This window comes from Mesoplodon mirus, assembly GCF_964341445.2.
Source record: "Mesoplodon mirus genome assembly, chromosome: 8".
NCBI lineage: Eukaryota > Metazoa > Chordata > Mammalia > Artiodactyla > Ziphiidae > Mesoplodon > Mesoplodon mirus.
Window position 1 is genome coordinate 14,905,633 of NC_138984.1, and position 25,959 is coordinate 14,931,591.

The following is a 25,959-nucleotide window of genomic DNA, read 5'->3' on the forward strand; positions in this document are numbered from 1 at the left end:
TTCATTACCATATGCACCTTTTCAACATGTTTTGAGACATTTCAATTCATTCCAAGATCCCTGAAGCCATTTGACATTTATAGTTAGGTTCACTTATCTTTATCTTTACCTGCGTCATTTTCCCTTGTGGATGTTAAATCCTACATTGTTTTAGCCTTTGAAAGGGAACAAAGCTTTGATAACCCAGAAAAACAGCCTAAAACTATTTTCTTTTTTAAAAAAAATTATTTTAATTTATTTGTTTGTGGCTGCATTGGGTCTTGGTTGCTGCACACAGGCTTTCTCTAGTTGTGGCGAGCCGGGGCTACTCTTTGTTGCAGTGCATGGGCTTCTCAATGTGGTGGCTTCTCTTCTTGCAGAGCATGGGCTCTAGATGCACGGGCTTCAAGAGTTGTGGCACATGGGCTCAGTAGTTGTAGCCTGTGGGCTCTAGAGTGCAGGTTCAGTAGTTGTGGCACACGGGGTTAGTTACTCCGTGGCATGTGGGATCTTCCCACACCAGGGCTTGAACCCATGTTCCCTGCATTGACAGGCAGATTCTTAACCACTGTGCCACCAGGGAAGCCCCTAAAACTATTTTCAATAGTGTTGCTTCATTACTATATTATAGGTAAGGTAAACAAGATTCAACAGGTACAATAGTATTAAAAAGTATCTAATAAGATCAACTTCTTTTTGTGCAGCATACTGATTTGCACCCTTTTTAATAAAGTTCACAGAAATAAGCAAATATGTTTTTAGTTGGGTTTTTGTATAGACTTCTACAATCCATACTTATATTTAAAAGAGCTATCAGTTTATAAACTGAGAAACTGTCAAATAAAATGGAAATAGATAAAATGTTTTATTGTGAATAAATGACTTCATATGTTGAGTCAATTATTCTCTTTGCTAATTTGACTAGTTTTAGCTTTTCTGGTTACTTAGATTGACTTTCTCTGGCTTCATTTTACCCTCCTTCTATTTAGAGAAGTTAGAAAGCTATGATTATGCTTCAATATGGCAGAGGAGTAAGACGTGGACATCACCTTCCTCCCCACAAATACATCAAAAATACATCTACATGTGGAACAACTCCTACAGAACACCTACTGAAAGCTGGCAGAAGACCTCAGACTTCCCAAAAGACAAGAAACTCCCCATGTACCTAAGTAGGGCAAAAGAAAAAAGGAAAAACAGAGACAAAAGAATAGGGATGGGACCTGCACCTCTGGGAGGGAGCTGTGAAGGAGGAAAAGTTTCCACACACTAGGAAGCCCCTTCACTGGTGAAAACGTGGGGTGGGTGGGGGTAAGCTTTGGAGCCATGGAGGAGAGCACAGCAACAGGGGTGCAGAGGGCAAAGTGGAGAGATTCCTGCACAGAGGATCAGTGTCGACAAGCACTCACCAGCCTGAGGGCCTTGTCTGCTCACCCACCGGGGAAGATGGGGGCTGGGAGCTGAGGCTTGGGCTTCGGAGGTCAGATCCCAGGGAGAGGACTGTGGTTGGCTGCGTGAACACAGCCTGAAGGGGGCTAGTGCATCACAGCTAACAGAGAGGGAGTCTGGGAAAAGGTCTGGAACTTCCTAAGAATGAAGACACCGTTGTTTTAGGATGCGTGAGGAGATTCAGATCATCGCCTAAATGAGCTTCAGAGATGGGCACGAGCCACAGCCATCACCATGGACACCAGAGACGGGCATGAAATGCTAAGGCTGCTGCTGCAGCAACTAAGAATCCTGTGTGCAAGCACAGGTCATAATCCACACCTCCACCCCCCGGAGACTGTGCAGTCTGCCACTGCCGAGGTCCCATGATCCAGGGACAACTTCCCCAGGAGAACTCACGCTGTGCCTCAGGCTGGTGCAAGGTCACACCAGCCTCTGCCACTGCAGGCTCGCCCTGCATTCTGTACCCCTCCCTCCCCCCAGCTGGAGTGGGCCAGAACCCCCTAATCAGCCACTCCTTTAGCCCCCTCCTGTCTTGGTGAAGAACAGACTCCAGAGGGCAACCTACATGCAGAGGCGGGGCCAAACCCAAAGCTGAACCACAGGAGCCGTGTGAACAAAGAAGAGAAAGGGAAATTTCTCTGTGCAGCCTCAGGAGCAGTGGATTAAATCAGTACACTCAACCTGATGTACCTGGCATCTGAGGAATACCTGAATAGACAACAAATCATCCCAAAATTGAGGCGGTGGACTTTGGGAGCAACTGTACACTTGGGGTTTGCTCTATGTGACTGACTAATTTCTGATTTTTATGTCTATCTTAGTATAGTTTTTAGCACTTGATATCATTGGTAGATATGTTTATTGGTTTGGTTGCTCTCTTCTTTTCTTTTTAATTATTTTATTTTAATAATTTTTAATTTTTAATTTTAATAACGTTATTTATATAATTTTATTTATTATTTTTTTCATTCTTTCTTTTTTTCCCCCTTTTCTTCTGAGCCATGTGGCTGACAGGGCTTTGATGCTCCAGCAGTGTGTCAGGCCTGAGCCTCTGAGGTGGGAGAGCCGAGTTCAGGACACCAGAACACCAGAGACCTCCCAGCCCCAAGTAATATCAATCAGTGAAAGGTCTCCCAGAGATCTCCAACTCAACGCTAAGACCCAGCTCCACTCAACAACTAGCAAGCTCCAGTGCTAGACAACCCATGCCAAACAACTAGCAAGACAGAAACACAACCCCACCCATTAGCAGAGAGGCTGCCTAAAATCATAATAAGTTCACAGACCACAAAAACACACCACTGGATGTGGTTCTGCCCACCAGAGAGACAAGATCCTGCCCCATCCACCAGAACACAGGGACCAGTCCCCTCCACCAGGAAGCCTACACAACCCACTGAACCAACATTACTCACTTGGGGCAGACACCAAAACCAGTGGAAACTACAAACTTGCAACCTGTGAAAAGGAGACCCCAAATAGAGTAGGTAAACCAAAATGAGAAGAGAGAAAACTATGCAGCAGATGAAGGAGCAAAATAAAAGCCCACCAGATCAAACAAATGAAGAAGAAATAGGCAGTCTACCTGAAAAAGAATTCAGAGTAATCATAGTAAAGATGATCCAAAATCTTGGAAATAGAATGGAGAAAATTCAAGAAATGTTTAACAAGGACCTTGAAGAATTAAGAACAAACAATGATGAACAACACAATAAATGAAATTTAAAAATTTCTAGAAGGAACCAATAGCAGAATAACAGAGACAGAAAAACAGATAAGTGACCTGGAAGAAAAAATAGTGGAAATAACTACTGCAGAGCAGAATAAAGAAAAAAGAATGAAAAGAATTGAGGACAGTCTCAGAGACATCTGGGCCAACATTAAACACACCAACATTCAAATTATAGGGGTCCCAGAAGAAGAGAAAAAGAAAGGGACTGAGAAAATATTTGAAGAGATTATAGTTGAAAACTTCTCTAATATGGGAAAGGAAATAGTCAAGTCCAGGAAGCACAGAGAGTCCAATACAGAATAAATCCAAGGAGAAACACACCATGACACATATCAATCAAACTATCAAAAATTAAATACAAAGCAAACATATGAAAAGCAGCAAGGGAAAAACAACAAATAACATACAAGGGAATCCCCATAAGGTTAACAGCTGATCTTTCAGAACAAACTCTGCAAGCCAGAAGGGAGTGGCAGGACATATTTAAAGTGATGAAAGGGAAAAACCTACAACCAAGATTACTCTACCCAGCAAAGATCTCATTCAGATTTGAAAGAGAAATCAAAACCTTTACAGACATGCAAAAGCTAAGAGAATTCAGCACCACCAAACCAGCCTTACAACAAATGCTAAAGAACTTCTCTAGGCAGGAAACACAAGAGAAAGAAAAGACCTACAAAAACAAACCCAAAATAAGAAACTAGTAAGAGGAACATACATATTGATAATTACTTTAAATGTAAATAGATTAAAGGCTCCAATCAAAAGACATAGACTGGCTGAATGGATACAAAAACAAGACCCATATATATGTTGTCTACAAGAGACCCACTTCAGACCTAGGGACACATACAGACTGAAAGTAAGGGGATGGAAAAAGATATTCCATGCAGGGCTTCCCTGGTGGTGCAGCGGTTGAGAGTCCGCCTGCCGATGCAGGGGACACGGGTTCGTGCCCCGGTCCGGGAGGATCCCACATGCCGCGGAGTGGCTGGGCCCGTGAGCCATGGCCACTGGGCCTGCGCATCCGGAGCCTGTGCTCGGCAGCGGGAGAGGCCACAACAGTGAGAGGCCCGCGTACCGCAAAAAAAAAAAAAAAAGATATTCCATGCAAATGGAAATCAAAGGAAAGCTGGAGTAGCAATTCTCATATCAGATAAAATAGACTTTAAAATAAAGACTATTACAAGAGACCAAGAAGGACCTACATAATGATCAAGGGATCAATCCAAGAAGAAGATATAACAATTGTAAATATGTATACACCCAACATAGGAGCACCTCAATACATAAGGCAAATGCTAATAGCCGTAAAAGGGGAAATTGACAGTAACACAATCATAGTACGGGACATTAACATCCCACTTTCACCAATGGAGTGATCATCCAAAATAAAAATAAATAAGGAAACACAAGCTTTAAATGATACATTAAACAAGATGGACTGAACTGATATTTATAGGACATTCCATCCCCAAACAGCAGAATACACTTTCTTCTCAAGTGCTAATGGAACATTCTCCAGGATAAATAATAGCTTGGGTCACAAATCAAGCCTTCATAAATTTAAGAAAATTGAAATCATATCAAGTACCTTTTCCGACTACAACACTATGAGACTACATATCAATTACAGGAAAAAAACTGTAAAAAATACAAACACATGGAGGCTAAACAATACACTACTAAATAACCAAGAGATCACTGAAGAAATCAAAGTGTAAATAAAAAAAGCCTAGAAACAAATGACAATGAAAACACGATGACCCAAAACCTATGGGATGTAGTAAAAGCAGTTCTAAGAGGGAAGTTTATTGCAATACAATCCTACCTTAAGAAACAAGAAACATCTCAAATAAGAAAACCTAACCTTACACCTGAAGCAATTAAGACAGAGTAAAAAACCTCAAAATTAGCAGAGGGAAAGAAATTATAAAGATCAGATGAGAAATAAATGAAAAACAAATGAAGGAAACAACAGCGAAGATCAATAAAACTAAAAGCTGGTTCTTTGAGAAGATAAACAAAATTGATAAACCATTAGCCAGACTCATCAAGAAAAAAAGGGAGAAGACTCAAATCAATAGAATTAGAAATGAAAAAGAAGAAACAACTGACACTGCAGAAATAAAAAAGGCTCATGAGAGATTATTACAAGCAACTATATGCCAATAAAATAGACAACCAGGAAGAAATGGACAAATTCTTAGAAAAGCACAACCTTCTGAGACTGAACCAAGAAGAAATAGAAAATATAAACTAACCAATCACAAGCACTGACATTGAAACTGTGATTAAAAATCTACCAACAGACAAAAGCCCAGGACCTCATGGCTTCACAGGGGAATTCTATCAAACATTTAGAGAAGAGCTAACACCTACACTTCTCAAACTCTTCCAAAATATAGCAGAGAGTAGAACAGTCAGAAACTCATTATACAAGGCCACCATCACCCTAATACCAAAACCAGACAAAGATGTCACAAAAAAAATAACATTAAATGCCAGTGTCACTGATGAACATAGATCCAAAAATCCTGAACAAAATACTAGCCAACAGAATCCAACAGCACTATAAAAGGCTCATACACCACAAACAAGTGGGGTTTATTCCAGGAATGCAAGGATTCTTCAATATACGCAAATCAATCAATGTGATACACCATATTAACAAACTGAAGGATAAAAACCATACAATAATCTCAACAGATGCAGAAAAAGCTCTGGACAAGTTTCAACACTGGTTTATGATTTAAACCCTTCAGAAAGTAGGCATAGAGGGAACTTACTTCAACATGATAAAGGCCATATATGACACAGCCACAGCCAACATCGTTTTCAGTGGTGAAAAACTGAAACTATTTCCACTAAGATCAGGATAAAGACAAGTTTGCTCACTCTCACCATTATTATTCAACATAGTTGCAGAAGTTTTAGCTACAGCAAACAGGGAAGAAAAAGAAATAAAAGGATTCCAAACCAGAAAAGAAGACGTAAAACTCTCACTATTTTCAGATGACATGATACTATACATAGAGAATCCTAAAGATGCTACCAGAAAACTACTAGAGGTAATCAATGAAATTGGTAAAGTAGCAGGATACAAAATTAATACACAGAAATCTCTTGCATTTGTATACACTAATGATGAAAAATCTGAAAGAGAAATTAAGGAGACACTCCCATTTACCACTGCAACAATAAAAATAAAATACCTAGGAATAAAACTACCTAAGGAGACAAAAGACCTGTATGCAGAAATTAAAGATGAGACAAACAGATGGAGGGATAGACTATGTTCTTGGATTGGAAGAGTCAACATTGTGAAAATGATTACACTACCCAAAGCAATCCATAGATTCAATGCAATCCCTAGCAAACTAACAATGGCATTTTTCACAGAACTAGAACAAAAAATTTCACAATTTGTACAGAAACAAAAAAGACCCCAAATAGCCAAAGCAATCTTGAGAAAGAAAAATGGAGCTGGAGGAATCAGGTCTCTGACTTCAGACTATACTACAAAGCTACAGTAATCAAGACAGTATGGTACTGGCACAAAAACAGAAATATAGATCAATGGAACAGGATAGAAAGCCCAGAGATAAACCCAGGCACATTTGGTCACCTTATCTTTGATAAAGGAGGCAAAATATACAGTGGAGAAAAGACAGCTTCTTCAATAAGTGGTGCTGGGAAAACTGGACAGCTACATGTAAAAGAATGAAATTAGAACACTCCCTAAAACCATATACAAAAATAAACTCAAAATGGATTAAATACCTAAATGTAAGGCCAGACACTATAAAACTCTTAGAGGAAAACATAGTTAGAATACTGTATGACATAAGTTACAGCAAGATCCTTTTTGACTCATCTCCTAGAGAAATGTAAATAAAAACAAAAATAAACAAATAGGACCTAATGAAACCAAAAGCTTTGCACAGCAAAAGAAACCATAAACAAGATGAAAAGACAACCCTTAGAATGGGAGAAAATATTTGCAAACAAGGTAACTGACAAAGGATTAATATCCAAAATATACAAGCGGTTCATGCATCTCAATATCAAAAAACAAACAACCCAATCCAAAAATGGGCAGAAGACCTAAATAGACATTTCTCCTAAGATGATATACAGATTGCCAACAAACATATGAAAGGATGCTCAACATCACTAATAATTAGAGAAATACAAATCAAAACTACAATGAGGTATCACCTCACACTGGTCAGAATGGTCATCATCAAAAAATCTACCAACTATAAATGCTGGAGTGGGTGTGGAGAAAAGGGAACCCTGTTGTACTGTTGGTGGTAATGTAATTTGATACAGCCACTATGGAGAGCAGTATGGAGGTTCCTTAAAAAACTACAAATAGAACTACCATATGACCCAGCAATCCCACTACTGGGTATATACCCTGAGAAAATCATAACTCAAAAGGAGTCATGTACCACAGTGTTCATTTCCGCTCTATTTACAATAGGCAGGACATGGAAGCAACCTAAGTGTCCATGGACAGATGATTGGATAGAGGAGATGTGGCACATTTATACAATGGAATATTATTTAGCCAGAAAAAGAAACGAAATTGAGTTATTTGTAGTGAGGTGGATGGAACTAGAGACTGTCATACAGAGTGAAGTAAGTCAGAAAGAGAAAAACAAATACTGTATGCTAACACATATATATGGAATCAAAAAAAAAAAAAGGTTCTGAAGAACCTAGGGAGAGGACAGGATTAAAGATGCAGACATAGAGAGTGGACTCGAGTACACGAGGAGGGGGAAGGGTAAGCTGGGACGAAGTGAGAGAGTGCCATTGACATATATATGCTTCCAAATGTAAAATAGATAGCTAGTAGGAAGCAGCTGCATAGCACAGGGAGATCAGCTCAGTGCTTTGTGACCACCTAGAGGGAGGGTGGTTGGGAGACACAAGAGGGAGAGGATATGAGGATATATGTATACGTATAGCTGATTCACTTTGTTATACAGCAGAAACTAACACAACATTGTAAAGCAATTATAGTCTAACAGATGTTTTAAAAAAAAAGAAAGCTAAAAATGTGACATTACCTTGACTCTTTTGCAGCTAGGGTCCTGAACACTGAATAGATTCAGTTATTTGATAAAATTTTGTGAGCTCTAAAAGGCAGAAAGATGGGGTTTGTCATCTTGCAGTAGAGTATAGATGGACAATTAGGCTGTAATAGAAATCAATATTAGCAATGACTGGATTCTACATCTCACTCTGGTCACTAGCTTTGTGGATGCAAGTAGCTTTGAAATTAGCAGCAGTTGAGACGGCTGTAGCAATATTTGACCTCTGCATCACATTTACAATGATGGGAACTTGGAACCAAACTTCTCCAGCCTTTAAACTGATTTTTTAAGTATTTAATCTTCCTTATTGCCTATAGTAATTTCTGTCTTTTGCATTGAACCTTTACTATAACAAACAGCAAGTCATGTCCATAACCTATGTACAATTCAATGCAATATAATTAACTTGTCATCCCTATCCTGGAATCCTTATATGAATATCATCTTCCCAGCCATTCAAAATGCCATGGAGAATGTATAAAACTGGTGTGTATGTAATTCATTAAGAATGCCCTTCTATCTGTCTGTTTGTAACTGATGATACTTGTACTCTTTATCCTTGATTTCATTCACTACACAAATATTTATTAAATTCTTAATCTTTGTCTAACGTTATTCTAGGGGTTAGACAGGAATTGCTCAACAAGAAAACAGCCTTTGACCATGGGAAGACCCTTGAGCAAGTAATTACCACTATGGTAATCATAGCTAACATTTTTAACAATTACCCCCAGGATATTCTGTTGTAGGTCATCCACATACCAAACTTTAAAAAGCACTGAACTTGGACTTAATTAATATGTTCCACATAATCAGTAATCTGCAAGGAAGTTTGGATGTGGAACCAGAAGGCACTAAATAGCATCCTCCATACTGAGCTATGGGTTTGAGAAAGAATATACAGCTGGGATATTTGTTGGAGATAACGGATTTCTTTGATGATTATTTCCAAACATCTGTTTTTCAAAATTCTCTTCCCACAGCCCCCATGGTGCAAATTTTGTTGGTTTTTTGTTGTTGTTTTCGCTGGTTTTAAGCAGCCATTTTCCCACTTACTGGCGCCTTTAATTTGAAGGATAGATAATATATGTTTTATTTTTGAAAAAAACATATTTGCTAATAGCAACCAACATTTGGTCTGACCAAAATGGAATTTCATAGTTTTTTCTCATATTAAGTATTAGTAAGCTTAATGTATTTCCTATTTTTAAAATAAAAACTTATAAATAGAGGTTCTATTGTTTTCCTCTAGTTCCTAATTGATTGTCTCATGCACAGTCCTTGATGTGTCCACCCATGTTTGGAAACATATGGCTTAGAGGACAATCTTTGTTGGCCAACTATTTTACCTTTTATATAAAAAATTATGGCATTTATTCACACAGAATATTCCATTATTGGATAAAGAAGATATGGTATATATGTACGATGGAATATTACTCAGCCATAGAAAGAATGAAATAATGCCATTTGCAGCAACATGATGGACCTAGAGATTATCATACTAAGTGAAGTGAGCCAGACAGAGAAAGGTAAATATCATATGATACCACTTATATGTGGAATCTGAAAAAAAGATGCAAATGAACTTATTTACAAAACAGAAATAGACCCACAGACATAGAAAACAAACTTACGGTTACCAAAGGGGAAGGGGTGGGAGGGATAAATTAGGAGGATGAGATTAACATACACACACTACTATATATAAAATAGATAACTAACAAGGATCTACCATATAACACAGGGAACTATACTCAAAATACTGTAATAACCTATAAAGGAAAAGAAGCTGAAAAAGAATATATAAATATGTATTTCTATATATATTATATATATATATAGCTGAATCACTGTACTATATACCTGAAACTAACACAACATTGGAAATCAACTATACTTCAATAAAAACAAACAAATAAAAAATAAAGACAAAAAGAATATTTTAATTCTCACCTCTAAGAACCATGGTTGCCCTCACATTTATTCATTTAATAAATATGTATTAAAAGCCTACTTTATACTATGAGTAATTTTAGGCTCTGAAGATATGTGAGTGAAGAAAACAAAATTCCTGTCCTCAAAGAGCTTGCATTCTGGTCTTTATGTGAGCAAACAGACCAGAAATAAATAAACAAGCAAATATTTAATATGTCAGAGAAGTGCTAGAGGGTAAAATAAAGCAGGTTAAAGGGGAAGGGAGTATCAAGTACAGAAATGTGCTGGAGCCACTCACGTGGGCTCTCAAGAGTCCATTGTGTGCATGTCTTCCCAAGTCAGCACTCAGTGATGTCATGTTGGCAGACGGAAATTGGCCATGATGGGGGTATTTATAGCATGGAAATGAACAAATGCTAGAAATCAGGACTTTTTTTCCCCAGAGAACTAATAGTTAAACATTTACCAGCACATTACTGGATAAGAGTAAGGAGTTCTATGTTATATAGGATGATTAGAGCAAGCATCATTGGGCAGAGATAAGAAGGCAGTGAGGGAGTGAGTCATATTGATATCAGAGGTCAGGATGAACAGCATTCTTGGAAGAGGGAACAACAAGACATTTGATAGTATAATTGGAGAAAGAAAGAAAATCTTCCACACTGCAGCAGTGTGAAATGGAGGCAACAATAGTGGGAGATGGTGTAGGAAATGTAGATGGGGCGGGATCATGTCAAGTCAGAGTTTGCTGCTTCATAGCAACCATCGGCTAAAGTTGAATAGCACAATCTGCTTTGAGAAAGATATGAGCTCTGCAGGTTGCAACAATCCCACTACTTGTGACTGTATTTCACCAAGCTCACCTGCTTCCCTGGTTTAAGTTTTCTACCTGGCCCCTCTAGGTGTATTGACCCTATTCAATAGCATTTTCTTCCCTCTATATTATAGCACATATTTTATGCTGCTTTGTGTGTGTGTGTGTTTTCAGTCAGTGCAAACAGTTTCCTTAACTCAACTAAAACAAGGACAGTCATTTTGTCATTTTTAGTACTTGGAACAATGCCCTTCATGCAGTTGGTGTTTAATACATGTTGAATAAAATAGGACTAAGGCCCTGTATGTATACTGGTACCCTCTCAGGATGTGCTAACCAATTTTCCTCTATTTAGTGAAATCCTTATTTTCTCCCGAAATTCTGAGCCTGAACTTATGATCAAGGTTTCATTACCATTTATAGTATATATTTTAAGCTATTGAAGTTTACCTTCAAGTGATATTATACCACTTTACATATAGTATTAGGATCTCAAAATAGTATAATTCTTTTCCCTTCCTAACCTCTCTGCTATTATAATATGTTACTTTCACATGTATTATAAACTTCACACTACATTGTTATTATTTTTGTTTTTATAGTCAATTATCTTTTAAGGAGACAATAATAAAATATATCATATATTTACCAATGTAGTTACCATATCTGAACTCTTCATTCTTTTGTGTAGATTCATATTTATACATTCCCATCTGGTATCATTTTTCTTCTGCCTGAAGGACTTTCTTTAATATTTCTTATAGTGAGGATTTGCTGATGAAAAAATATGTCACCTTTTGTATGTGTGAAAAAAAAATCTTTATCTTGTCTTTGCTATTTTTTTTCTTAACATCTCTGACCTTGAATCTCTCACATTGTACTTAATTCTCCCATATTTGTTCAGAGCATCCTTCCTCAAAACTGTCTCCAGTATCTTAATTTCCTTGCCTTTGAATCAGAACAGATCATATTTTCCACTTATCATGCTGAAGTGTTCAGGGAGTTAAGAAAATTGTGTGAAAAGTTGGAAATAGACAAAAGGCATTTGTTATGAACAAAATGTTCACTCCCACCCCCAGCTTGTATGTTGAAGCCTTAACTCCCAATGTGATGGTATTTGGAGATAGGACCTTTGTGAGGTAATTAGGGTTAGAGGAGGTCATGAAGGTGGGGCCCTCATGATGGGATTAATGCCCTTATAAGAAGAGGTTCTGGGAGCTTGCTCCCTCTTTCTCTCACTGAGTGCACAGAAAAGGCTCAGTGATGGCTGCCTGCAAGTCAAATCAAGTTAAGAGAAGAGGCTTCAGAATGAAACCGACCTTTGCTGGCACTTTGACCTTGGACTTTTAGTCTCTAGAACTCTAAGGAAAAAATTTCTGTAGTTTAAACTACTCAGACTATGGCATTTAGTTATGGTTGTGAATCTAACTAAGATAGCATTACTGTTTTTTTCAGTGCAATATTGCATATTTTTAGCAGGCCCACCTCTCCTGGGGACTATCTAATTATCCAAGGGGTATACCTTTGTTAAACTTCCTATTTCCTATTAATTAGGGATTTTCACAACCTTGTAAAAATAGATATTAGCTGACAGCATTGCGGATTAGTGTTGGGGGCAAAGCAAGTAATTCCTACCCATAAAGTAGAGCAAACACTGGGTTACCATTTATTGCCTAGTAGAACATTTAGAGTTTTGAAACTATTGGCAAATTTATTTTAGCTTTCTATGGAGTGTCTGACTCTGCTTCCCTATTTATTTATTTATTTATTTAACATCTTTATTGGAGTATAATTGCTTTACAATGGTGTGTTAGTTTCTGCTTTATAAGTGAATCAGCTATACATATACAAATATCCCCATATCCCCTCCCTCTTGCCTCTCCCTTCCACCCTCCTTATCCCAACCCTCTAGGTGGTCAAAAAGCACTGAGCTGATCTCCCTGTGCTATGCAGCTGCTTCCCACTAACTATCTATTTTACATTTGGTAGTGTGTATATGTCAATGCTACTCTCACTTCGCCACAGCTTATCCTTCCCCCTCCCTGTGTCCTCAAATCCATTCTCTATGTCAGCATCTTTATTCCTGTTGTGCCCCTAGGTTCTTCTGAACCTTTTTTTTTTTTTTTTTTTAGATTCCATGTATATGGGTTAGCATACAGTATTTTTTTTTTTCATTTCTGACTTACTTCACTCTGTATGACAGTCTCTGGGTCCATCCACCTCACTACAAATAACTCATCTTTGTTTCTTTTTATGGCTGAGTAATATTCCATTGTATATAAATGCCACATCTTCTATGTGTGGCCCTGTCGATGGACACTCAGGTTGCTTCTATGTCCTGGCTATTGTAAATAGAGCTGCAATGAACATTGTGGTACATGACTCTTTTTGAATTATGGTTTTCTCAGGGTATATGCCCAGTAGTGGGATTGCTTGTTCATACAGTAGTTTTATTTTTAGTTTTTAAAGGAGCCTCCATACTGTTCTCCATAGTGGCTGTACCAATTTACATTCCCACAAACAGTGCAATAGGGTTTCCTTTTCTCCACACCCTCTCCAGCATTTACTGTTTGTACATTGTTTAATGATGGCCACTCTGACTAGTGTGAAGTGATACCTCATTGTAGTTTTGATTTGTATTTCTCTAATGATTAGTGATGTTGAGCATCCTTTCATGTATTTGTTGGAAATCTGTATATCTTCTTTGGAGAAATGTCTATTTAGGTCTTCTGCCCATTTTTTGGATTGGGTTGTTTGTTTTTCTGAAACTAAGCTGCATGAGCACCTTGTATATTTTGGAGATTAATCTGTTGTTAGTTGCTTCCTTTGAAAATATTTTCCCGCATTCTGAGGGTTGTCTTTTCATCTTGTTTATGGCTTCCTTTGCTGTGCAAAAGCTTTTAAGTTTCATTAGGTCCCATTTGTTTATTTTTGTTTTTATTTCCATTTCTCTAGGAGGTGGGTCAAAAGGACCTTGCTGTGATTTATGCCATAGAGTGCTCTGCCTATGTTTTCCTCTAAGAGTTTGATAGTTTCTGGCCTTACATTTAGGTCTTTAATCCATTTTGAGCTTATTTTTGTGTATGGTGTTAGGGAGTGTTCTAATTTCATTCTTTTACATGTAGCAGTCCAGTTTTCCCAGCACCACTTATTGAAGAGTCTGTCTTTTCTTCACTGTATATTCTTGCCTCCTTTATCAAAGATAAAGTGACCATATGTGTGTGGGTTTATCTCTGGACTTTCTATCTTGTTCCATTGATCTATATTTCTGTTTTTGTGTCAGTACCATACTGTCTTGATTACTGTAGCTTTGTAGTATAGTCTAAAGTCAGGAAGCCTGATTCCTCTTCTCCATATTTTTTTCTCAAGATTTCTTTGGCTATCTGGGGTTATTGTGTTTCCATACAAATTGTGAAATTTTTTGTTCTAGTTCTGTGAAAAAATACCATTGGTAGTTTGACAGGGATTGCTTTGAATCTGAAGATTGCTTTGGGTAATATAGTCATTTTCACAATGTTGCTTCTTCCAATCCAAGAGCATAGGTATATTTCTCCATCTGTTTGGATCATCTTTAATTTGTTTCATCAGTGTCTTATTGTTTTCTGCATAGAGGTCTTCTGTCTTCTTAGGCAGGTTTATTCCTAGTATTTTATTCTTTTTGTTGCAGTGGTAAATGGGAGTGTTTTCTTAATTTCTCTTTCAGATTTTTCATCATTTGTATATAGACATGCAAGAGATTTCTGTGCATTAATTTTGTATCCTGTTACTTTACCAAATTCATTGATTAGCTCTAGTAGTTTTCTGGTAGCATCTTTAGGATTTTCTATGTATAGTATCATGTCATCTACATTGACAGGTTTACTTCTTCTTTTCTGATTTGTTTTCCTTTTATTTCTTTTTCTTCTCTGATTGCTGTAGCTAAAACTTCCGAAACTATGTTGAATAATAGTCATGAGAGTGGGCATCCTTGTCCTGTTCCTGATTTTTGAGGAAATGGTTTCTGTTTTTCACCATTGAGAATGCTGTTGGCTGTGGGTTTGTCATATATGGCCTTTATTGCTGAGGTAAGTTCCCTCTATGCCTACTCTCTAAAGAGTTTTTTCATAAATGGGTGTTGAATTTTATCAAAAGATTTTTCTGCATCTACTGAGATGATCATAGGGTTTTTCTCCTTCAATTTGTTAATATGGATTATCACACTGATTGATTTGCATATATTGAAGAATCCTTGCATTCCTGGATAAACCCCACTTCATCATTGTGTATGATCCTTTTAATGTGCTGTTTGATTCTGTTTGCTAGTATTTTGTTGAGGATTTTTGCATCTATGTTCATCAGTGATATTGGCTACTAGTTTTCTTTTTTTGTGACATCTTTGTCTGGTTTTGGCATTAGGGTGATGGTGGCCTCTTAGAATGAGTTTGGGAGTTCTCCTCCCTCAGTTTTATTTTGGAAGAGTTTGAGAAGGATATGTGTTAGTGCTTCTCTAAACGTTTCATAGAATACGTCTGTGAAGCCATCTGGTCCTGGGCTTTTGTTTGTTGGAAGATTTTTAATCACAGTTTCCATATCAGTGCTTGTGATGGGTCTGTTCGTATTTTCTATTTGTTCCTAATTCAGTCTTGGCAGGTTGTGCATTTCTAAGAATTTGTCCTTTTCTTCAATCTTGTCCATTTTATTGGCATAGAGTTGCTTGTAGTAATCTCTCATGATCCTTTGTATTTCTGCAGTGTCACTCCTTACTTCTCCTTTTTCATTTCTAATTGTATTGATTTGAGTCTTCTCCCTTTTTTTCTTGATGAGTCTGGGTAATGGTTTATCAATTTTGTTTATCTTCTCAAAGAACCAGCTTTTAGTTTTATTGATCTTTGCTAGCATTTCCTTCATTTCTTTCTCATTTATTTGTGATCTGATCTTTATGATTTCTTTCCTTATGCTAACTTTGGGTTTTTTTTGTTCTTCTTTCTCTAATTGCTTTAGGTGCAAGATTACGTTGTTTATTTGAGATGTTTCCTGTTTCTTAAGGTAGGATTGTATTGCTATAAACTTCCCTCTTAGAACTGCTTTTGCTGCATCCTATAGGTTTTGGGTCATCGTGTCTCCATTGTCAATTGTTTCTAGGTATTTTTTTATTTCCTCTTTGATTTCTTCAGTGATCACTTCGTTATTAAGTGGTGTATTGTTTAGCCTCCATGTGTTTGTATTTTTTACAGATTTTTTCCTGTAATTGATATCTAGTCTCATAGCATTGTGGTCCGAAAAGGTACTTGATACAATTTCAATTTTCGTAAATTTACCAAAGCTTGATTTGTGACCCAAGATATGATCTATCCTGGAGAATGTTCCATGAGCACTTGAGAAAAATGTGTATTCTGTTGTTTTTGGATGGAATTTCCTATAAATATCAATGAAGTCCATCTTGTTTAATGTATCATTTAAAGCTTGTGTTTCCTTATTTATTTTCATTTTGGATGATCTGTCCATTGGTGAAAGTGGGATGTTAAAGTCCCCTACTGTGATTGTGTTACTGTCTATTTCCCCTTTTATGGCTGTTAGAATTTGCCTTATGTATTGAGGTGCTCCTATGTCGGGTGCACAAATATTTACAATTGTTATATCTTCTTCTTGGATTGATCCCTTGATCATTATGTAGTGTCCTTCTTGGTCTCTTGTAATAGTCTTTATTTTAAAGTCTATTTTGTCTGATATGAGAATTGCTACTACAGCTTTCTTTTGATTTCCATTTGCATGGAATATCTTTTTCCATCCCATCACTTTCAGTCTGTATGTGTCCCTAGGTCTGAAGTGGGTCTCTTGTAGACAGCATATGTACAGATCTTTTTTTTTTTTTTTTTTTTTTGTATCCATTCAACCAGTCTATGTCTTTTGGTTGGAGCATTTAATTCATTTACATTTAAGGTAGTTATCGATATGTATGTTCCTATTACCATTTTCTTAATTGTTTTGGGTTTCTTTTTGTAGGGTCTTTTCCTTCTCTTGTGTTTCCTGCTTAGAGAAGTTCTTTTAGCATTTGTTGTACAGCTGGTTTGGTGGTTCTGAATTCTCTTAGCTTTTGCTTGTCTGTAAAGGTTTTGACTTCTCAGTCAAATCTGTATGAGATCCTTGCTGGGTAGAGTAAATTTGGTTTTAGGTTTTTCCCTTTCATCACTTTAAATATGTCCTGCCACTCCCTTCTGGTTTGCAGAGTTTCTTCTGAATAATCAGCATTAACGTTTTGGGGATTTGCTTGTATGTTTTTTGTTGCTTTTCCCTTGCTGCTTTTAATATTTTTTTGTTTTTGTTTAATTTTTGATAGTTTGAGTACTATGTTTCTTGGTGTGTTTCTCTTTGGATTTATCCTGTATGGGACTCTCTGCACTACCTGCACTTGATTGCCTATTTTCTTACCCATATTATGTAAGTTTCCAACTATAATCTCTTAAAATATCTCTAAGTCTCTTTTTTTTTCTCTTCTTCTTCTGGGACCCCTATAATTTGAATGTTGGTGTGTTTAATGTTGTCCCAGAGGTCTATGAGACTGTCCTCAGTTCTTTTCCTTCTTCTTTCTTCATTCTGCTCTGCAGTAGTTATTTCCACTATTTTATCTTCCCGGTTACGTATCTGTTCTTCTGCCTCAGTAATTCTGCTATTGATTCCTTCTAGAGTATTTTTTATTTCATTTATTGTGTTGTTCATCGTTGTTTGTTTGCTCTTTAGTTCTTCTAGGTCCTTGTTAAACATTTCTTGTATTTTCCCTATTCTATTTCTAAGATTTTGGGTCATCTTTACTATCATTACTCTGATTTCTTTTTCAGGTATACTGCCTATTTCTTCTTCTTCATTTGCTTGGTCTGGTGGGTTTTACCTTGCTGTTTCATCTGCTGCTTATTTCTCTGTCTTCTCATTTTCCTTAACTTACTGTGTTTGGGGTCTCCTTTTTCAGGCTGCAAGTTCGTAGTTCACATTGTTTTTGGTGTCTGCCCCCAGTGGGTAATGTTGGTTCAATGAGTTGTGTAGGCTTCCAGGTGGATGGGACTGGTGCCTGTGTTCTGGTGGATAAGGCTGTATCTTGTCTTTCTGATGGGCAGGACCACATCCAGTGGTGTGTTTTAGGGAGTTGTGAACTTATGGTTTTAGGCAGCCTCTCTGCTGTTGGGTGGGTTTGTGTTCCTGTCTTGCTAGTTGTTTGGCATAGGTTGTCCAGCACTGTAGCTTGCTGGTCGTTGAGTGGAACTGGGTCTTAACGTTGAGATGGAGATCTCTGGGAGAGCTTTCACCATTTGATATTACATGGGGCCGGGAGGTCTCTGGTGGACCAAGGTCCTGAACTCGGCTCTCCCAACTCAGAGGCTCAGGCCAGACACCCGGTCAAGCATGAAGACCCTATCAGCCACATGGCTCAGAAGAAAATGGAGAAAATATAAGAAATAAATAAAATAAATATATAAAAATAAAAATTATTAAAATAAAAAATATTATTAAAAATAAAAGTAATTTAAAAAAAGAAAGATAGACGAGAGCAACCAAACCAGAAAACAAATCCTCCAATGATAACAAGTGCTAAAATCTATGCAAAATAAATAAATAATTAAAATACTGACAGATCCCTAGGATAAATGGTAAAAGCAAAGCTATACAGACCAAATCAGACAAAGAACCATACACATACACACTCACAAAGGGAGAAAAAGGAAATATATATATATATATATATATATATATATATTTATTTATTTAAAAAACAAAAGGACGAGAGCAACCTAATCAATAAACAAATCTACCAATGATAATAAGCTCTAAATACTAAACCAAGATAAACTTAATACCGGAAACAAATTAGTTGCAGAAAGCAAACCCCAAGTCCACAGTTGCTCCCAAAGTCCACTGCCTCAATTTTGGGATGATTCATTGTCTATTCAGTTATTCCACAGAAGCAGGGTACATCAAGCTGACTATGGAGATTCAATCTGCTGCTCCTGAGGCTGCTGGGAGAGATTTCCCTTTCTCTTCTTTGTTTGCACAGCTCCTGGGGTTCAGCTTTGGATTTGGCCCCGGCTCTGCATGTAGGTCGCCTGAGGGCATCTGTTCTTAGCCCAGGCACGATGAGGTTAAAGGAGCAGCTGACTGGGGGGCTCTGGCTCACTCAGGCCGGGAGGAGGGAGGGGTATGGAGTGCGGGGCGAGCCTGTGGTGGCAGAGGCCGGCGTGACGTTGCACCAGCCTGAGGCGCGCAGTGTGTTCTTCTGGGAAAGTTGTCCCTGGATCCCCGGACCCTGACAGTGGCGGGCTGCACAGGCTCCCTGGAAGGGAGGCGTGGACAGTGACCTGCGCTCGCACACAGGCTTCTTGGTGGCGGCAGCAGAAGCCTTAGCATCTCATGCCCATCTCTGAAGTTCGCGCTGATCGCCGCGGCTCATGCCCGTCTCTGGAGCTCCTTTAAACAGCGCTCTTAATCCCCTCTCCTCGCACACCACGAAACAATGGTCTCTTGCCTCTTTGGCAGGTCCAGACTTTTCCCCGGACTCCCTCCCGGCTAGCCGTGGTGCATTAGCTCCTTCAGGCTGTGTTCACGCCGCCAACCCCAGTCCTCTCCCTGCGCTCTGACTGAAGCCCGAGCCTCAGCTCCCAGCCCCCGCCCGCCCCGACGGGTGAGCAGACAAGTCTCTCGGGCTGGTGAGTGCTGGTTGGCACCAATCCTCTGTGCGGGAATCTCTCTGCTTTGCCCTCCATACCCCTGTGGCTGCGCTCTCCTCCGTGGCTCTGAAACTTCCCCCCTCCGCCACCCGCAGTCTCTGCCCGTGAAGGGGCTCCTAGTGTGTGGAAACCTTTCTTCCTTCACAGCTCCCTTCCAGAGGTGCAGGTCCCGTCCCTATTCTTTGTCTCTGTTTTTTCTTTTTTCTTTTGCCCTACCCAGGTACGTGGAGAGTTTCTTGCATTTTGGGAAGTCTGAGGTCTTCTGCCAGCATTCAGTAGGTGTTCTGTAGGAGTTGTTCCACATGTAGATGTATTTCTGATGTATTTGTAGGGACACAGGGGATCTCCATGTCTTACTCCTCTGCCATCTTGAAGGTTCCTCTACTTCCCTTTTTAATGAGTCAATATCTTACTGGCTCACTCATTTATTAATGAGTGAATGGAAATTTTGACATGTGTTCATTTTGTGTTTATATGAGAATCAGGTTTTTAACTTTTTTGAAAATCATACTTTATTAGGAACATTAATTAGCTCATGTTTAGAGAAATGTCTGGCTGAAATATGTTGCCTCGTTGATATTCATTATAAGAAGGGCACTTGTAAGAGTCACGATTCCTTCCTGAATGGTCTCTAACCTTCTATTTTATAGTTTAGTGTCTTACATGTACCTTGGTAGCCATTCTAGAGATTATATTTTTAGTAGCATACAAGGAAAATCTGGGGCTTTAAGTTATGCTCTCCAACAGACCATGATGCGCTTCAGCTGCTTTTTGACTTCTGAAAAATAAACTTTTCACTAATGGTTATCTTTCTTTACAGGGCAAATGAGGTGTTTTAAATTGAGTGTACTGAAATAAGACATTCTATTCACTGCCAATCTGCTAAAATGTTTAAAACAGATAAAATGTCACCAGAGTATTTTGGGGTTGTTAAATTTGTTATTTCTCTAGTTTCACAAATTAATGGAAACAAATCAAATGTCAATCACTCTTAAGGTAGCTTATTCTACCCTAGTCAAACTATGAGATGCCTGTCAGGGTAAATTGTAGAGACAAATAGTGCTTGATGACATGGTAAATTATGATGATTTTAGTTTTTTTTCTTTCATTCTTGTTTCAACACCTAACTGAATTTATAGATTTCTCCTATGTGTTAGAAAAGAAACAAACTCATGAAGTTAAGGTAGAACAGTCAATTCCTTAATGCTGAATTTCAGGTCTAAGTTATTAAAAGTCTTTGGAGTTGAACAATAGGCAGTGGGTAATTTATTAATCCTGTGTAAATAGTTCTCTTTTCTTTGCACAAATCTAACTGAAGTGACTTTTGGTGATTAATAATAAATTACTAAATCCTCTCACACTCAGGCTATTCTGTGTCATCACATATGTATCATAACTGCTCATGACTAGAAGCATTATCAGAGTGATAGCCACATACTTACAGTTAAGAATCATAGGTACAGTGGAAATGCATTCCCTATAATATTGATTCCCAAGTAATTTTAGACATGATCTTCACCTTTCCAGAGGTTACATTCTGGAAGAGGATATAATCATTAAACAAGTAATTAAATTGTGAGGAAGGCTATGATCTGAGAGTGCAGAGGGCTAGGGAACATGACCTGTTCTCTCAGGCTCAGTGCTTCTTACATTGTTCTGTCACAATCTTTTTCTTTTTTCTCTTTTCTTTCACCCAACTACTGAAACAGTTTAATCACTAGTTATTTAATGCCTACTACATGCTTAGCACTGGGCCAGCTGATAATTATGAATGCCCTGATCTTTGATGATTAATAAAATAGAAACAAAATCCATCAACACCCAAGGGTGCCTACCCCAGGAGGGAGGACGAATGAGTAGAAGACATAATGAATATAGTAGATATGTACCAATGAAGGAACAGAGCTCCATCAATTTCATGTGCTATTTGCAGCTGAGAAAGAGAGGGACCACTGTGTGCTTATGTGATAAAGAAGAGATTCGTGGGGGAGGTAGGACATGAAACAGGCAAAGGAAGATGGAGAGAAGATAGTCATCAGAGCCATTCGGGGGAAAGGGGGCAGCATTTTATTTAACTAACACTTTTAGAATGCCTATTATGTGCCAGGATCTCGTCTAAGTGCTTTAGAAATGTTAACTCATTTTTTAAAAAATTTTTTCTTACTTAAAAAAAAACTTTTATTTTGTTTTTGGCTGCATTGGGTTTTCCTTGCTGCCTGCGGGCTTTCTCTAGTTGTGGCAAGTTGGGGCTACTCTTTGTTGTGGTGCGTGGGCTTCTCATTGTGGTGGCTTCTCTTGTTGCATAGCGCAGACTCTAGGCGCATGGGCTTCAGTAGTTGTGGATCACAGGCTCAGTAGTTGTGGCTCAGGGGCTTAGTTAATCCATGGCCTGTGGGATCTTCCCGGATCAGGGCTTGAACCCAAGCCCCCTGCACTGGCAAGTGGACTCTTAACCACTGTGCCACCAGGGAAGTCCCTAGAAATGCTAACTCATTTAATCCTCATAATAACCCTATGAAATATAATTATGTTCATCTTACAGATGAGAGTATCTGAAGCACAGAGAGGTTAAGAAGACTGTTCAGGTTATGTAGCTGTAAGTGGCAAGGTAGAATTTACAGCTGGGAATTATAATTGATGTGCTTTTAACCACTATATCCTCCCCATTAACCACTAATGCCTCCCCAGCATTAACCAAGACACAGTGTTTGGGGAAAAACCTGAGCTATGGGGAATCAGTTAAACTGTGGGTGTGTTGAGATGATGGGACATCCAGGTGGACTATCAGGTGCCACTGGGGCTTGCAAGCTGGGGCTTGTTTTGAAGACAGAAACTTGGAGTAATAGATTGGGAAGTGAGTCATCTGCCAAGTGGTATAGGTGAAGCAAGGAATATTCTGTATAGTTAGCAATCTTTATTTGTGCTCAGATGGAACACTTGCTAAATTCTGCCTACTTGACAGTCCTTAAGCAGAAAGGGGCATTTCCATTGTCTTTTAGGGCAGGCCACTTATAGAGAGACCGCAAATCAAAATGAGGGAGAATGCAAAGATATTTGTAGTTGTTAAAAGTTCCCATTGAGTGATATCAATCTGCACTGTATTACTATGTCTAAAGTCAACATAAACATAGTCACTATTGGGGACATGCTGTCTGAGGAGCAGAGAAGCTTCTATTTTAGCTATTTCTTGTTTTGCTTTGAGATCAGAGCCTCAGGTTTTTGAAGGAAATGGTTTCAGGACCTTTTTCAAAGTCACTGCAAGTGAAATTGTTAGAGTGTTGAAGTGCTGCTATCATTATTCGATTAACAATTCAAAATCTGAATTTGAATTATTCATGGTGTTTAAATAACTTATCAAAATGAACAAAAGTGATGTGAAACTGTTGCAATTAGAAAAGCTTACTTAAAGCTTGTAGGCAAATATCGTTAATTAAGTAATATTGCCTACTGGAGATGGAGCTTCCAGGAACCAAAGAAAAACTGGAGAAATGGAAGTCCAAGAGGGTGAAAAAGAGTTGGGGGAAGGGCCCTTTGTGTTATCTCATGGTTTAGAATGCTTGAGGAGGTATTAGCAGGAGTCTTAGCAGGCCTACTACTGCCTTAGGAGAATCTAGTTAATTAGCAAAACAAAAGTTAGAACAGAATTCATTCAACTTTCAATTACTTGCTAGAAGACTGACTGGAATGGTGGTGCTGATACAAAAATAAAAGTAGCAGAGGGAGCATCCACCCGCAGGCAGGAGAACTAGGCTAAGGGTCGACAGGACCAGATCTCAAGCCAGCTCAAGAGTGTGGCATCTGAGCACTTAGAGAAATCCTGAAGATCCCTTGTTGTATTTCATATGCTGTTTCTCTGTTTCCTTTGGGAACCATATTATTCTCAAGTCCTCCAAAGTGAGGAAGAGCTTTAGGGGAGATAGGAGACAACTCCATGAATAAGCATGATCAAAAAAAAAAAAAAAAAACCAACATTTATCATGTGCTACTAAGATTGAGTCTGAAGCTCAAAAGCCAAATATTACCTATTTCTTGTTTCTTAAAGAGCTCACAGTCATGCTGGTCAGGAAGAAAAGCAGATGGAGGGTCATGGGTGGGGCAATAGAGGCATGCACAAGGTGCTGAGAAAGCACAGCAGAGGGGTACAGCTGTCTGAGGGCCCAGAGTCTGAAGAAACTCAAGGTTACCAGTGTTGGGGGCTCACATGGATAGAATAGATAAGTGACTACACCAGTCAGTGTTCTTGGTTTCCAGCAACACATACCAATGCTGGTTAACTTAAGCAGCAATTAATGGAAGGCAGCTCCTTTAAACAATGGGAATTATAGTGATAAGCTTGGCAAACTGGCCAAACCAGGGGATTTTGGAAGATAAGGTCAAGGCAAAGTCACCTCACCATACTAGTTAGTGTGGGTAGCCACCACTGTCTCTTCCCAAATAAGATACTTGTCACCATGTCACTGACATGCACTCCACATCCTTGAAAACCTTTAACTGTTCCTGCTTCATTGAAACTGTCACCAAGATTCAAAGTGCTCAGTGCTGCTTGGCTAAATTCAGTCAAATGCCCCAAACCCAGATGCCATGGGTCTCATCCCCCTTGTTTTACTAGTGTGGCTCCTTTCCAAGCCTGCCTCCCACCTATCTGGGAATTCTCTCACATGCTAAGGATGTTTGATTCCTGGGTGGCCAACGTTTTCACCAGCATCCTCTTCCAGCCCAGTGTCTTGTCCTTCAGCTATGGAGTATTAAGGCTGGCTGAACAGACAATAGGACACTTGTATGCACCCTACTTCTTGGGAGATACCTTGTTTCTCTCCTGAACAAGCTTCTATTATCTCCAGGAGTTGGGAAGAAACAGGTCCTCCATGAAACATCGTCATATACAGACATGAACTTCTCAGCTAAAATTCTAACATGAATCTCCTAACCTGAGCTAATTCTACAAGGACCAGCAAAGGAGCCAGACTGACACTCCTCCTTCCTTGTGTTGCTGCTTTACTGCTCTGATTCACTCTTGCCCTTCCGACAGAGCCAAGGTAGTGCAAAATTGTGAACCAACTGTATTAGTTTCCTGGGGCTGCTGTAACAAAGTGCTGCAAACTGAGTGGCATAAACAAGAGAAATTTGTCTCACTGTTCTGAAGGCTGGAAGTCCAAGATCAAGATGTCAGCAAGGTTGGTTCCTTCTGAGGACTGTGAAGGAGAAGTTTCTTCCATGCTTCCCTTCTAGTTTCCTGTGGTTTCATGACAGTCTTTGGTATTCCCTGGCTTATAAATGCATCACCCTTATCTCTGCCCTCATGTTCACTTAGCCTTTTTCCTGGGCCTGTCTTTCTCAATATTTCCCCCTTTTAAAGCACACTCATCGTAATGGATTATGGGTGGACTCTGTTCCAGTATGACCTCATCTTAACTGATTATATCTGCAATAATTCTATTTCCAAGTAAATTCTCATTCTGAGGTATGGGAAGTTAGGACTTCAACATATGAATTTTAGGGGACACAATTCTACCCATAACTCCAGCCATCTAATCTACCAGTCAAATAAATAAGCTGCTCTGTTTAGAAAAATTTAGCCAGAGTTTAGTCAAAAATGTAGTTAATGAGTAAGCCTATTGTCTGGTCAGCAAGAATGGAAAGTTCTATGGTGTGTAAAGCATGGCTAAATCAAAAATCCTTGAGGAAGATCTAAATGATTTATTGTACATGGACATGCTAAATTAAAACTTGAACCAAAACAACCAACAAGCAAGCAAACAAGCAAGCAAGTGAATAGAAGTAATAAACCTAAATAGCTCTTGGGAGGGTCTGGTCTATGGTCTAAACAGAACACTTTAGCTGAATCTTTTATTTTTACATTTATTTATTTATTTATTTATTTTTGGCTGTGTTGGGTCTGCATTTCTGTGCGAGGGCTTTCTCTGGTTGCGGCAAGTGGGGGCCACTCTTCATCGTGGTGCACGGGCCTCTCAACTATCATGGCCTCTCTTGTTGCGGAGCACAGCTCCAGATGCGCAGGCTCAGTAGTTGTGGCTCATGGCCCTAGTTGCCCCGCGGCATGTGGGATCTTCCCAGACCAAGTCTCGAGCCCATGTCACCTGCATTGGCAGGCAGACTCTCAACCACTGCACCACCAGGGAAGCCCTAGCTGAATCTTAGACTATAAATCTTCTACTCTATCAGTGCCTGACTTCACTAATACCTATTGAGTTGATCTGTGCTAAAAAGGGTGCATATATATAT